Below are 13,335 nucleotides of genomic sequence, written 5' to 3' on the forward strand. Positions count from 1 at the left end.
GTTTAGATAAGCGGAAAGTGGACAAACATTTCGCGGGGTATACCCCGTACCACTCCATTCCGCTCATCTAATCTTTGAATATTTATAACTCCTAAACTACTCACCCCAAATTTGATTTTCATGTATCAAAATATTAAGAAAAATATTCTGCTTTGGAAAATAAAATTAAAACCCTATGTTGTCATTCAAAAAAGTAAAAAACTTAAAAAATTATAATGATAAAAAATATTTAAAAATATAATTTTTTAAGAAAAACGTTGTTTTATAAGCAACTGGAAACTATGTAAAAAAATATTTTCAAAAAAATGTATACTATTTGAAATAATGAGTGTTCTATAATAAAAGAATCACCCAGTTTGGTACTAATATTTTGACATTATCACTAAAGTTGTGAATCATCTTAAATAAAAATAGAATCAATGACTATTGTTTGACCTGTAAATGGTTCACTCTTAATAGTTAACAAATCGTTGAAACAATTTTTTTGCAATAATTATATTATTTACAATCTGTACGGAGTCTTTAATAAGAAAATTCGTTTATAGAAATGTAATAATAACCAGTTGGTTATTATTAGAAAAAACATTTAAAATTTGATAAAAAAGAACATTAAACAAGTGGTCAAGTACACTTGAATGTTGATAGATTTTTCTAGTACAAACACTCAAGTATCGATTATTCTAGTGCATATTTACTTATAAAAAATAAATTGTACAATTTATTTTTCAATGTAATAATTTATTTTTATACAACAATATTCAGTTGTATTACTCTTGATAGTACAAAATGTTATCGTAACAAATGAATATCAAAATAAGTACTGATATAAAAATATAGTACATATCTATTTTGTAGGTTAAAAATTAATTTTAACACTCAAGAGGTCATAGGTATAAATGTATAATTGGTTCACAAAATAGAGGAAAATGCATTAGTTTACGCAGAAATGACAATTTTATTTTATGGTTGGCTTGTTTCAATTTCTTTAAAGTGCTCCTTTTTTCTTTTTTTTTATTCCGAACCTGCAATGGGGTTCGTTCGACTTAATGGGATGAGGTGGTGATAAAACATTATAATTTAAACCCTAATTAGTTTTATTTTGTTCGAAGGGTTTACATGGTTTTGCAATAAACCCTGTCTGTATTAAGCAAACAATGTTGTAATTCACTATAATAGTAGTATATTTTGTTAGGCCTGTGGATTTATGAATTCTGTGAAAAAGGACCATAGCCAAGTAGGAATATTATTGTAGGATTGTCTTTTCTATTTAGGATGTCGTGCCTACACCTACGTTGTCTGCTGTCTCCGTTGTCATCTTTGTCGTAGACAGGACAATAATATGCGTCTTTGTGATGGCTCGGGACTATTGAAGAAAGTACTTATAGCCCAAAGCTATATTTCTTGTTGCCTTAATGGACTACTGGCTTAATAATAATACTTCTTCTGCTTTTTTTTTTTTCGATTCAATGTCCGTAAGTAAACCTTAGCAACATTACCAGAAAAAAAGAAACAATCCGGCCTTTTTTTAAGATTTGTTCACACTCTAATGGATTGACTTTTTAAATAAAAAAAAAATTACAAATTTAAAATATTAGCTACTCAATAGGACACTGTTGTATATATGATATTAATTTAAACGTCAGCATTTGCATCACTCTATTTTTAAAACAAACAGATTTTTTTCTTTACTCTATATATCAGATAGACTGTTATTTATTTCAACAACTATTAAACACTTAGGTTTAATGAAAAATATTTTCAGAATTATCAATTTATCATTATTATAAAATAAATATTAATGGTATAATATTTCTACTTATTATAGCCAGCGCCCAGCATAATTATTTATGAATTATGTTTTACTTATATGATTTAATCACAAACGTAGTGGTTGATAGTTTCTTTTACATAATATGTTTTGAGTTGCATTTTTGTCGTTCGGAAAATATAATTATGCTATTCTTATATTGAAATTTAAGAACTTCACCTTTTGATCAATTTTAATTAATTTAACTATCGTGGGCGCTTTTTTTTTTAATTATAAAACTTATTAACACCTGCAGAACAGGATGAAGTGCTAGCTTACTCCTTATAAAATAATTGAAGGAAAATAAAACTGTGTTCATTAAATTAATATGTTCCTACTCAGTACTGACTATTATTTATTAACATTCAATAAAAGTATGAACGATCGTTCGTACATTTTGAAAGCTTAGTAGTTTATTCTGTGTAAGATGGGTCTTATATAATATTATATGGCCTCGGTCTTCGAGTCACACCATAAACCAATCGCTTAGACGCATAATCTGCCATTGATCGAACAGGCAAAAACGGAGATCCACATTAATAAAAGTCACGCGAGAGTAATCCATTATCACAACTACTATAGAAATGGAGAGCACTAGAAAAATAAACTTTATTAGATAATGCATATACCTACGCATGCGCAATCCCTATCTTAATAGACAAAAATACGGAATAGGTATTAATAATACATTACAGAGGATGGATTCATTATAATTTTATAATAGTTGTTTACCTATATAACACCTATTTATATGTATAGCTACCTCGGACATAATATTGAAAATATCGTAATTTATTGAGAGAATCTCTTCATTTTATCCATCGTATATTACATTCAGAGCGTTTTGTGTTCCGTAGCTAACTATCGTCAATATGTCATATTTTCACTTTGTTTTTGTCAAACTGTACTTGTTATGATGTAACATAAATGTGTTTCTAGTTCGATCCGACAGACAGTTACAGCATATCTGTCACTCTTCCTGGCCATAACGGTTCGAGTAAAACCAATATTGGTAATTCATTATTTTCAGTAAACTTGTGCGTTTATTTAAATATATTACTATCAGTTCGGTTTTTATTTTTAAATCCACAACATCGTTCATGTCGTATTATTCGAAGCTAGATTGTGTGTAAATTATTTCAGCGTTGGTGTTTATAATAACTTAATAATTGTTGATTATACAACAAAATAGTACCTATAATATACTTACGTATAATTAAATGTTCTATGTTCGTAAGATTTATTCACTCTCAAATTTTCAAGTACATAATAGTAAGTTATAGACTTTTAAAATTTAAAATGTATTATTGGTAGCAGGTAGGTACTTATGACGAGTTTAAATTATTTATTTTTTCTTAAACTATATTCGTATTATATTAGATGTAAACAACCCGGAGAAAAGAAGTGACTGTAGAGTGCTACTATACATTTATTATGTAACCACCGAATTTAATTTGTTATAAAGTAGGTCGCTGTAATGGATCTGTTAAATTTGAATTTAATAATTTAATAAATCATTGTTACGATGAAAACCGTTTCTGAAAAGACACATTTTGTCACTACTTATGTCTAAAAAATAAATATTGACCAGTTTAAAATTCAATAATCTCCCATTAAAAATTAATGTTGGTTTACGCTATACTTTTTATAAATTCTTCCAAGGAAAGCTTAAGTGAAACTTTGTATTATATTTCCAAGCATTATGTATAAAAATTATAACTTAATGCATTTTTAACTACAAAATAAATTGCAAATGTTTACAATATTGATGTATTTTGTCAACATTTGAAATCCAAACGCTTATAAAAAAATTATGGTACAAATATTCCTGATATTTTTTAATTTCTATAATAATAACTTGTGATGACTCTTGTATTAAACTCTGTTAAGATTTTTACATAAAACTCATCAATTACAAGCTAAAAAGGAGAAAATGTAAAATGTTTGTAAATATCTCAAAAGATCCAATATTTTTTTACAATTGTAAAATGTGTATAAATTGCCAACAAATAAATATTTGTTGAACATTTTGAGAAAGTATATTTTGTTTTTTTATAACAAAAAACATAATTGATTTTGCGTAAATATTCCCGTCTTTCTTCTTTTTTCTTCTTTTTCCGATTTTCTTGTTAAGTACTAGGGAATTTTTAATTTTGCCCCCTCCTGCCATCAAAAAAAGTACTAACTACATCCAAATTTCTACTATGAAGGTATTATCCGGGCTCAACCAATTTTAACATTATCATTTTTAAAAACACTATTTTGTTCCTCCTGAACAATTTTAATTATGTGGTAAGCGCCCATTTTACAAAACACCATTGAATTATAATAGACTGTTGAAAAAAAGAAATTTGAATTTAAAAATGCCAACATGATACAGACAAAGACTATGGCTGACGTGCATTTAATATTTCGACTAGTATAATATCGTATTATCGTCTGTAACATTATCCGTGTTAGTTTTGTTTGGAAGCTGGTGTGTTTTGAACACGTTTCAATGTCCATCTTCAGAGTGACCATACTCCTAATAATATTTCCATTGGTCCGATATTTTCGCTTTCTGATGTCTTCCCTAATGCCGAGCTATACCGGTAATATGGTAATTATTACAGTCGACCGTCGTGGTGGTGATTGAAGGTTTTCCAAATTAACTGTCAGCCACATTTATATTTAGGTGTATTTTCGATGATAAACAAAATGGTCGGTTTTAACCGTAAATAAACCAACCCATTTGCTCATCAGCAACATCATATTTGTATTTACTTTCAATTTTAAATATTACGTTTTGGTATTGCTTAAATGATTCAATGGTACTATATAATCACTTATCCACAATAGTATTGTTATTTGAAACTCATATACAATTACATACATTCTACTTTGATCATAATATTTGTTTTTCCGTACATTCAGTAGGTTTTGGGATTCGAATATACATTTATTCAAGTCGAACTTGAATATATTTCATTATTTTACAACCAAACAATACTATATACCTGTAACCTTTTATTAAGACGTGTAACCTTGTTGAGACACTTTGTACTTAATTATATTCTAAGAGTACTTACATAATATTTCTATGCATGGCTCGTTTGATGGGGTTCTGTGAAACCAACAAAATTGTTAATAATATTAATTAGTACATTGTTACGAAAACATATTATTACCTCACAAAAATGTCAAGTAAAAGTCTTAAAATTTCGAAGCTCGAAACTATTGTTATATAAACTATAATATGGAGCTATTTGGCTATATAATACATCGTATTATTTTGTTTCGTGAGTAGGTATAGGTAAATAATAATATTATGTTGGTTTCGACGAAAATAATAATAATAGATTGCTGTCAATGTAAAAGTGTGTTAAACGAAAATCCACCATGGAAGTGTGTTGATTAATTACCAGGTACTTCACCAGTGTACGCAGTTGACTGGTTGATGAAGTATATTATTTTTCCAGGACCTCACGGGTCTTTGCTGCAGGAATTATCTATTCGGAAAAGTTTTCGAAATATTATGTGATATTATAATAAGCCATCTATAATAACATGCGATCTCCTATCACATTTTAATGAATATCTAAATCATTACAACACAATCAGTTTTATTTTGCATACATTCCATATTTTTCGTAACTAGTGTTTTTCATAATAATATTATTATTTAAATTAATGTATCTTTCTATATTTTTTTATGGTGATACACAATAATAGTTGGTATATTAAATAACAGAGTTAAACATATTAATATTATTACAAATCTTCCGCACGGAAATCGTACCAATTATATTATTATAATCGCGATAATTATTATCAATACAATTTAGTAGGTACCTACCGCAAAAGGAATAAAAGAAACTAACTTTGAAAAAAAAAAAATGTTAAGTGTAGGTATTCAATGCGTATAATTATCAGTGATAATATCTTTTTACGTTTCTTCGACACCCATCAGGCCGCTTCTATAGTTCCGGTGGACCAAGGGTCAGCCGAAGACTTAAAAGCTCCAAAAGCTTACTGGCGAGTGAAAATGCGTTAGTTTTGTAACGCAGGAATTCCTATAGAACTATATAATTATGGTCCGTCAATGTCGAGCCGTCGGCCTTTGTAAGTGAACGCATTTGTCGATCGCGCCTGTCGTTTGAACGATATAAAAAATAAGCCTTCCGACACGGTCTGTTTATCATTATTACTTCTACCTATACATTCCAAGTACGTACAAACGTATATAATTGAATCAGACACATTGTACTGATTTTAAGTCATGTGAATAGCGGCGAATACCTGCGCTTATGAGCTGCAATACTCTTTTTCTTTTATACAAATACATATTATTATTATTATATAATAGGTTTTCTCAGACAATAAACAATATTTACGGTGGAGTTTTTGCGGTGACCGAATAAAGGTATAAAAAACATTTTTTTTTTGTTTTAAACAGCCCTATGTTAAGTAAGATTTCCATTTAATAACATACTTTAGGCCAGGGGTTCCTCTTCTATTCTATATTTTTTCCTTTATTGTAAAATAAAAATAACTAAAAAAATACAAATATTTCTTCATTTTAACTGCCTATACACCTCCCCAGAAATGTGTACATGCCCCCCAGGGAGGCGCGCCCCACAGGTTAGGAAACACCCTGCTTCAGGCAATAGTGAAGTAGCAGTGAATACGACCATAGAATATAATAGAGAAAGAACAGGCCTTTCGTAGGTAAGGCCACGGGAAAGTTTTCTATCATTTATTATAATTTGGCGATTTGTTTACGTTGTTCATTCTACGGGTTCATGTTTTATTTAATGTAGGTACCTATCTATACCTATATTATACTGGTAAACGTAGAAATCATATTATTATTTTCGCTTTCAAAAGTTTTGGTACTCGCTTCGAAGACTCCGCGGGAAAGCGTACTTTACTATATTATTATATATAGGTCTCACCGTGGACGATTAAGATTTTTAACCAACGACATCGCGACCATTTTTTACCTCATAATCGAATATAATAACACGACGCACACTATTCGATCGAGCACACATACATAGCACGTGATCATGGTATATAGTGTATACACTGTATACTATTATATATTGTATAATAATATGCCTATACTTCATGGTAACGTTGTAAGCGGTTCACTGCGGTTGGGGCCAATAAAGTACAATATTTATAATACACTTTAATACAATTTACTTATACACGTAAAAAAGGCGATTCGTACATAATTCAGTATAATATATTACGTAACATAATATTCACAGTGCATTTTTGTCACGCATCCGTGCTACCGACGGCATCGAAAGGTTCTTTTTACGACTTAGCCATGTGCTAATAATACTATATTTTTGTGCCTATGTATATTATTATGACAAACGCATAACAATATAATACATTTATATACAATTTAGAACGGTCGGGTCGGTTGTAACGCTGATTGCCGCAGTTTTACTCTGTCGAAATCATTTTTTGGAGAAAGTTTATTTTTAAAAATATTATACGAACCTCGTTTTGGAGTCTCGCGGTGAACATTTTTGCATTTTAAATGCGCGTCAGTCAGTCGAACCGCGTTGGTATAATATATTATATGGTTATAGGCCACCCAGCAAGTGGTGAATGCTGATACGCCTCGATTCTCTATTATACAATCGTACAGACCAGTTACCACAAGGCAGACATAATTTGTACGTGTGAGGATGACACGCAGCACCAAGTGCTTCTATGCGATATTATAGAGTGAAACTTAGATTTGCGGGAAAAACGCCAAAATAATTTTCATCCGTTCCCGTAGTGTCGCGTGTCTCATCGTGCGTGAGGCTGTTCAATAATAACACTCTGGAAACGTTTTCAGTGTGCAGAGTGTGTAGGTAATTATGCAAAATAGACGCCACCGGGTTGCGCATTATACGGACGGTAATAATAATTTTGTTTGCACCGGATCGAGCCGAACCGTCGGTTATGGTAAAGGAATAATGGTGGGCGGGGAGCGGATTACGACAGTAAAGTTTTGTGTGCGTGGTGGCGGCAACGAGAAAATTCTCCGTCACACTAAATAACCTGCATGCATTATACACCTACTCTAGGTCAGTGTTTCTCAACCATTGTTCGGTGGCGCTAGAGATTTGTTTCCATTTACACCTTTTTTATTTTTTTACAAACAATAGTGTTCAAGTATAACATGACACCCTCTGAGCTACAGTATCCATCTTAAATTTTCAAAACTGGTTAAGGGAATGTAAAACTCAAAAATCACATTAGGTACCTTGGTAATTACTAATAATATAATTATGATAAATTATGCACAAAAAATGGATAAGAAAATAAGTTAGTAACCTGTCGACATCGTAATTAATTAACATTGTTATTTAAAATGCTACGTTTTCATTCATACTAAAATCTAAAATCTGTGAATAATGTTATCAAGAAAAAAAACACGTAAGTGGACCGAATAAGACGTCAAAAGTGTTGGAAAACTTGGCTAGGTGTAAATGTTGCAACTTTACGAAGTTGCCGAATGTGACTATATAAAGGCATCCGGTGCTAATGTCATCTTGTTCTCAAAAATACACTTTCAGGGAATAATGATCCTGTCTTGCGGAATCAACTATATATGTTATTTTTTTTTTTAAATTAATAAACGGAAGTAATATGTTACAGCTTGAATTTCACTCCATATCTTAATATTTAAAAAGCAAACATTATAATCTGTCTAATAAAAAAGATAAATTTTAAGTTTTTTTAAAAAAACTATTTTACACCATTATTTGAAATTTATTAAAGTCCAATGTAGTCGCTGTAAAAAGACTTCTTCTTTCAGATAGAATAAAAAATTCGGTTATCAAAATCAAGAAGTCTCAATCAAGAAGAGTTTTCCTAAAGAATTGTTTGGTAGTAAAATACATCGTACCAACTCAAATAGGTATCGGGTAATAGCGGGTAAGGGTATCGGATTAGCTAGTGGAAAAGTAGCATAATGAAGGTGGCTAACTAAAATATAAAATCAAATTTTCAAATTGTATATAATTTCGGGAAATTTGGAAAATCGGCACCCGACTATTTAAGCACTATATCGTTTGATAATCACCATCATAATGTTATACTATTTTATGTATTCTTGTATAATATTATTGTATTCCGTTGTTGATTTGCATGCTATACTTAATATTAATATTCCAACGCACATTTTCTAGGAAATAATATAATGTAGGTACCTACGTTAAACATAATCCTATATATAATACATAATATTAAACATGCAAATATATTATATGAGATATGCCGATATGTATACGGTATACCTATCTACATATCGATGGCTTGGTGTCGTACATATTATCACAAGTTACAAATTCATCAGTATTATATCATTTAGGAAGATCGAACATAAAGACGTAAAGTTTCAATACTTGACTTTTTCATTATAACAATTTTATATATTTTAGAAACATACCTGTAAACTATAGCCGCTATTATAGGTACCTTTAATAATAAAGAGAATTCAATAAATAATTTGTTTTTGAAAAATGTGGAATATTATAATATAAGACTTATATACTTAGTATGCACTGATCTATCGGTATTATTTCTGTTTGTGTATGAAAAAAAAAAATAATTAACTTAACAGGCTATCATTCGAAACCACAAATCTATAAATAATTGCGTATTTGAAACATTACGATAATGACCCAAAATTACGAGTTGTACACTTTATCAAATTTTGATGACTTTAAATAATGGTTTGCATATTTTTTCCGAACTTGGTTCTTTATTCTTTGTTTAACTGATTGGTTTTATATTCTTGTACAAAGTAATAATATATGCTACGAATTATTTCTCACAGTGCTCTAGAATTACATCCAAACGTTGCCAATTGTTGTATAAAAGTTTTTGTACCATGTGAATTATCTTGTGTTACATTGTACCTTTCTATAACTTTCTCATGTGCACGGTAAGCTATACTCCTCCTGTGAACAAAGCATGGAAATTATTTTTGAGTTTTAAGAGACTTTGTGTTCTATATTATAATATGTATTAAATTTAACTTCAGAAAAAAACAAACTTTCCACTAAATTGTTGTATTATACATGTCTCAGATAGGAACTTATTTTAATAATCTAATAATTAAATAATTCGTTTGGCGTATGCGATGTAGACAATATTGCTGGTCTCCTTAATTTTTTTCATTCAAAACGTTTATGTTACAGTTCACTTTATCAACTTACATGCACCACATATTTCATAGGGAGTTTAATTTTGCAAAAATGTCGTTATTTACCATCGGAGAAGATCAATCAAACATTTTCAATTATTATTACATAATTTTATTCAAGGAAAATTGCTTACAACAAATAATTGGTTATAACTTATAAGTTTTAAAATTTTATATTTTCCTATTATTCTTTATGTAATATAGTACAATAAAACAATTATAAGGAGTAAGAAACCATAAACGCTTTGTTTAGTGATCAATTATCCAGGGAACTAATAAGAAGTTGTACCCATGAGCCATGATCAATTCACCGGATTTCAATTAATGCAAAATAATATTATACCTACCAAATTAAAAATTAAATAAATACATTTTGTTTTTATAAATTAAATATATATTATGGTTGTATATTTATATATTATTAATCACTGATTCTAAGTGTCATAAAAATAGGCAAAATCTTAATACTTTAAACTTGACATTATACGGACATTTATGTTTTGATATAAAAAAAACCGTTTTAACTAGAATACTCATTAATTAATAATTATTTTTATCGAGACTTAATTAAACATTCGTAAACGAAACAGCTTAAACAGTACGAGAGTTTTTAATTAGATGCGTAGTAATGTAATTTAATATTTTCCGTTTTCTTTATTCCATGTAATATATTTACCTCCATTGGATAATGTGAAAGAAGTTTGATTATGTGGTTTTTATAATTATTCGTACATCAAACAACTTGGTTGAACTGACTAAAAATTAATTGGGTACACATTTATAACACTATTAATTTGTATTCGGTGTTATACTATACCTTCATAATATGCTAGTGTAAATACGAATAAGTACTTACCATAAATATCACAAAATATAATTCGTAATATTAAGTTTGACACTTGACAATTTAATACAAGGTTACTCGTAGAATAGTCACAACTGTATTTCATAAATATTCAAACTCATTAATCATTGTTTATTTCTATGAGTAAAAATATTTTAAAATATTTAAATAGTGATAATATAATAAATCTTCGGTTAAAATCGTAACTTATAGGCCTTTAGGATAATAAAATTTATCATAAAATTCAAATACACATAATATGTTTAAAAAAAAAAAACAATACATCACTACCCTGCGCCTAAGCGAGCAAAACAGGATGGTTACCCCACACCTGGTCTGTATAATAAAATCTGGTCCGGTATTTCGTTACCTATCGTAGTATAATACGTGAGAGCACCTCTGTGAATAGTGAATACTCTACATAATATTATTACTTATGTATGATGAGTTGGGTATTTTTTTTTATTATCTCTTCTATAATATGCACTTTGTATTTATTATACTAAAACATCCCAAAACATAACAATTCTGGGATGGAAATGGTCTTAATGGTCATAATTTTAAATATGTACTAACATTATACGTTATGTAGTTATAATATACTATACCTAGTCGAATACAATTATTTTACCTTTTTTTTGAATAAAATATTATTATAAAACATCAATGAAACTCATAATAATTGTAAATGTAAAGTTCCATTTTCGGTCTTAGGTATAAACTTTTTTTATTGTTTATACATTTAATTAGTTATAGAGGTTAGGCATGTACTTTGCACAACATAAATTGTTTTAAAATTACGACCGACAAGATTTAATTTTGTAAACACTGTTATAATTGTATATGGGTGATTCATACAGACCATAATTTGACTAAAATTAATCAAGCGAAACAACCAGGTTGCGGTACAAGTTTTAAAACTTGGTAAATATGTTTTATGCATTTTTATTGATTTCAATAATAATTTCTTCTGCCATATTTATTCTGTATTTGAATCGATGAATAAAAAAAATTTATAAATATTTTATACATACTACAAACTATATATATATCAATGAAAAAATAAAATAAAGTGTAGGTAGATCAATAAAATATTTTTGAACAGAAAAGTTACATTAATATGGTACTCTAGGTAAATGGTTAAAATATAAGTTCACGTTCGACTGGTAAAAGCGTAAATTGTTTGTATTATGAGATTGATAAATTGTTATAGAGTATTAATTGCTGATAAAGAATAACAACTTATATAATAATACAGTCAACTCTCGGTAACTCGAACCTTGTTAACTCGAAATTCTCGACATCTCGAACAAATAAAATTTCCCTTCAAATAACAATAATACATTGAGATATTGATAACTCGAAACTTTTAGTAAGTCGAATTTTTTTTTCCCTTTGAGTTTCGAGTTACTGAGAGTCGACTGTATATACATATTAATTCGAATAAATATATTGTTTATATGGCAGTACCAATACAAAATAAAAATCTATAATTATTACTCAAATAATATATAATATTTATACCAAGGAATAATTATTGATATTTCATCTATAAAAATGACTAGATATTAGAAATATTGAGTACCTAATATTACTATTAGATATAATATAATATATAAACGGGGAACGGAGTGGCCGAGTGGATTAAAGCGTCAGTTGCTACGCACACCGGCGCCGGTTCGAATCCGGCCGCGGGCAGCATTTTTCTTCGGGCAATTCACGGACCACGGTGTCCGGAGAGAAGTGCAGCCATCCCCCTCCCGGGCATGGCAGATACCTACGGGTGCCCACTAAAAAATCTACCAAACCAAAACACATGTGTTTACTAACCTACAATTTCTCCCCTATAAACAAAAACAAACAGCTAATGGCCATAGTTGCCGGGCTTCACGATTGATAAAATATATATAGGGTTAAGGGTTTAAAATCGAACTACTGAAATCAAAATTGAATCGAACTCCATTTGTTGACAATATATACACAATTAGTTTTATTATTATTCCTAGCAAATGTTAATATTATTTATTTTTAATATTTAATTAGAAACTGATTTAAATATAATATTATCTACAATTTTTTTTTAAAACTTCGATTCATGTTTGAAGTGAAAAATTACAGTTTACTAATTATAAGATTCTACTTAAAATTATACATAATATATTAAAAACATATTGGTGGTGGTGAACAAAATGTATATACAGTATATTATTGTTACGTAATGGTTATTGTTTTTGTTTTTTACTACGTACCACTGGAATCTGGATACCTATACTGGGTGATTCTTTTATCATAGAACACTCATTATTTCAAAAAGTATAAATTTTTATGAAAATATTTTTTACATAGTTTCTAGTCACTTATAAATAATGTTTTTCTTAAAAAATTATATTTTTAAATATTTTTTATCCTTATAATTTTTTAAGTTTTTTACTTTTTTGAATGACAACATAGGGTTTTAATTTTATTTTCCAAAGCAGAATTATT

The 13,335-nt window shown here is 29.0% G+C and overlaps 1 protein-coding gene across 1 annotated transcript in view; it reads left to right on the forward strand.

Annotated features, from left to right (window-relative positions):
- LOC100163315 (protein unc-13 homolog D) overlaps positions 1 to 13,335 on the forward strand; it is a 189,794-nt gene that overhangs the window by 87,782 nt on the left and 88,677 nt on the right. The gene's annotated exons all lie outside the window — the stretch shown is intronic.

The sequence above is a fragment of the Acyrthosiphon pisum genome, chromosome A2, assembly GCF_005508785.2.
Source record: "Acyrthosiphon pisum isolate AL4f chromosome A2, pea_aphid_22Mar2018_4r6ur, whole genome shotgun sequence".
Taxonomy (NCBI): domain Eukaryota; kingdom Metazoa; phylum Arthropoda; class Insecta; order Hemiptera; family Aphididae; genus Acyrthosiphon; species Acyrthosiphon pisum.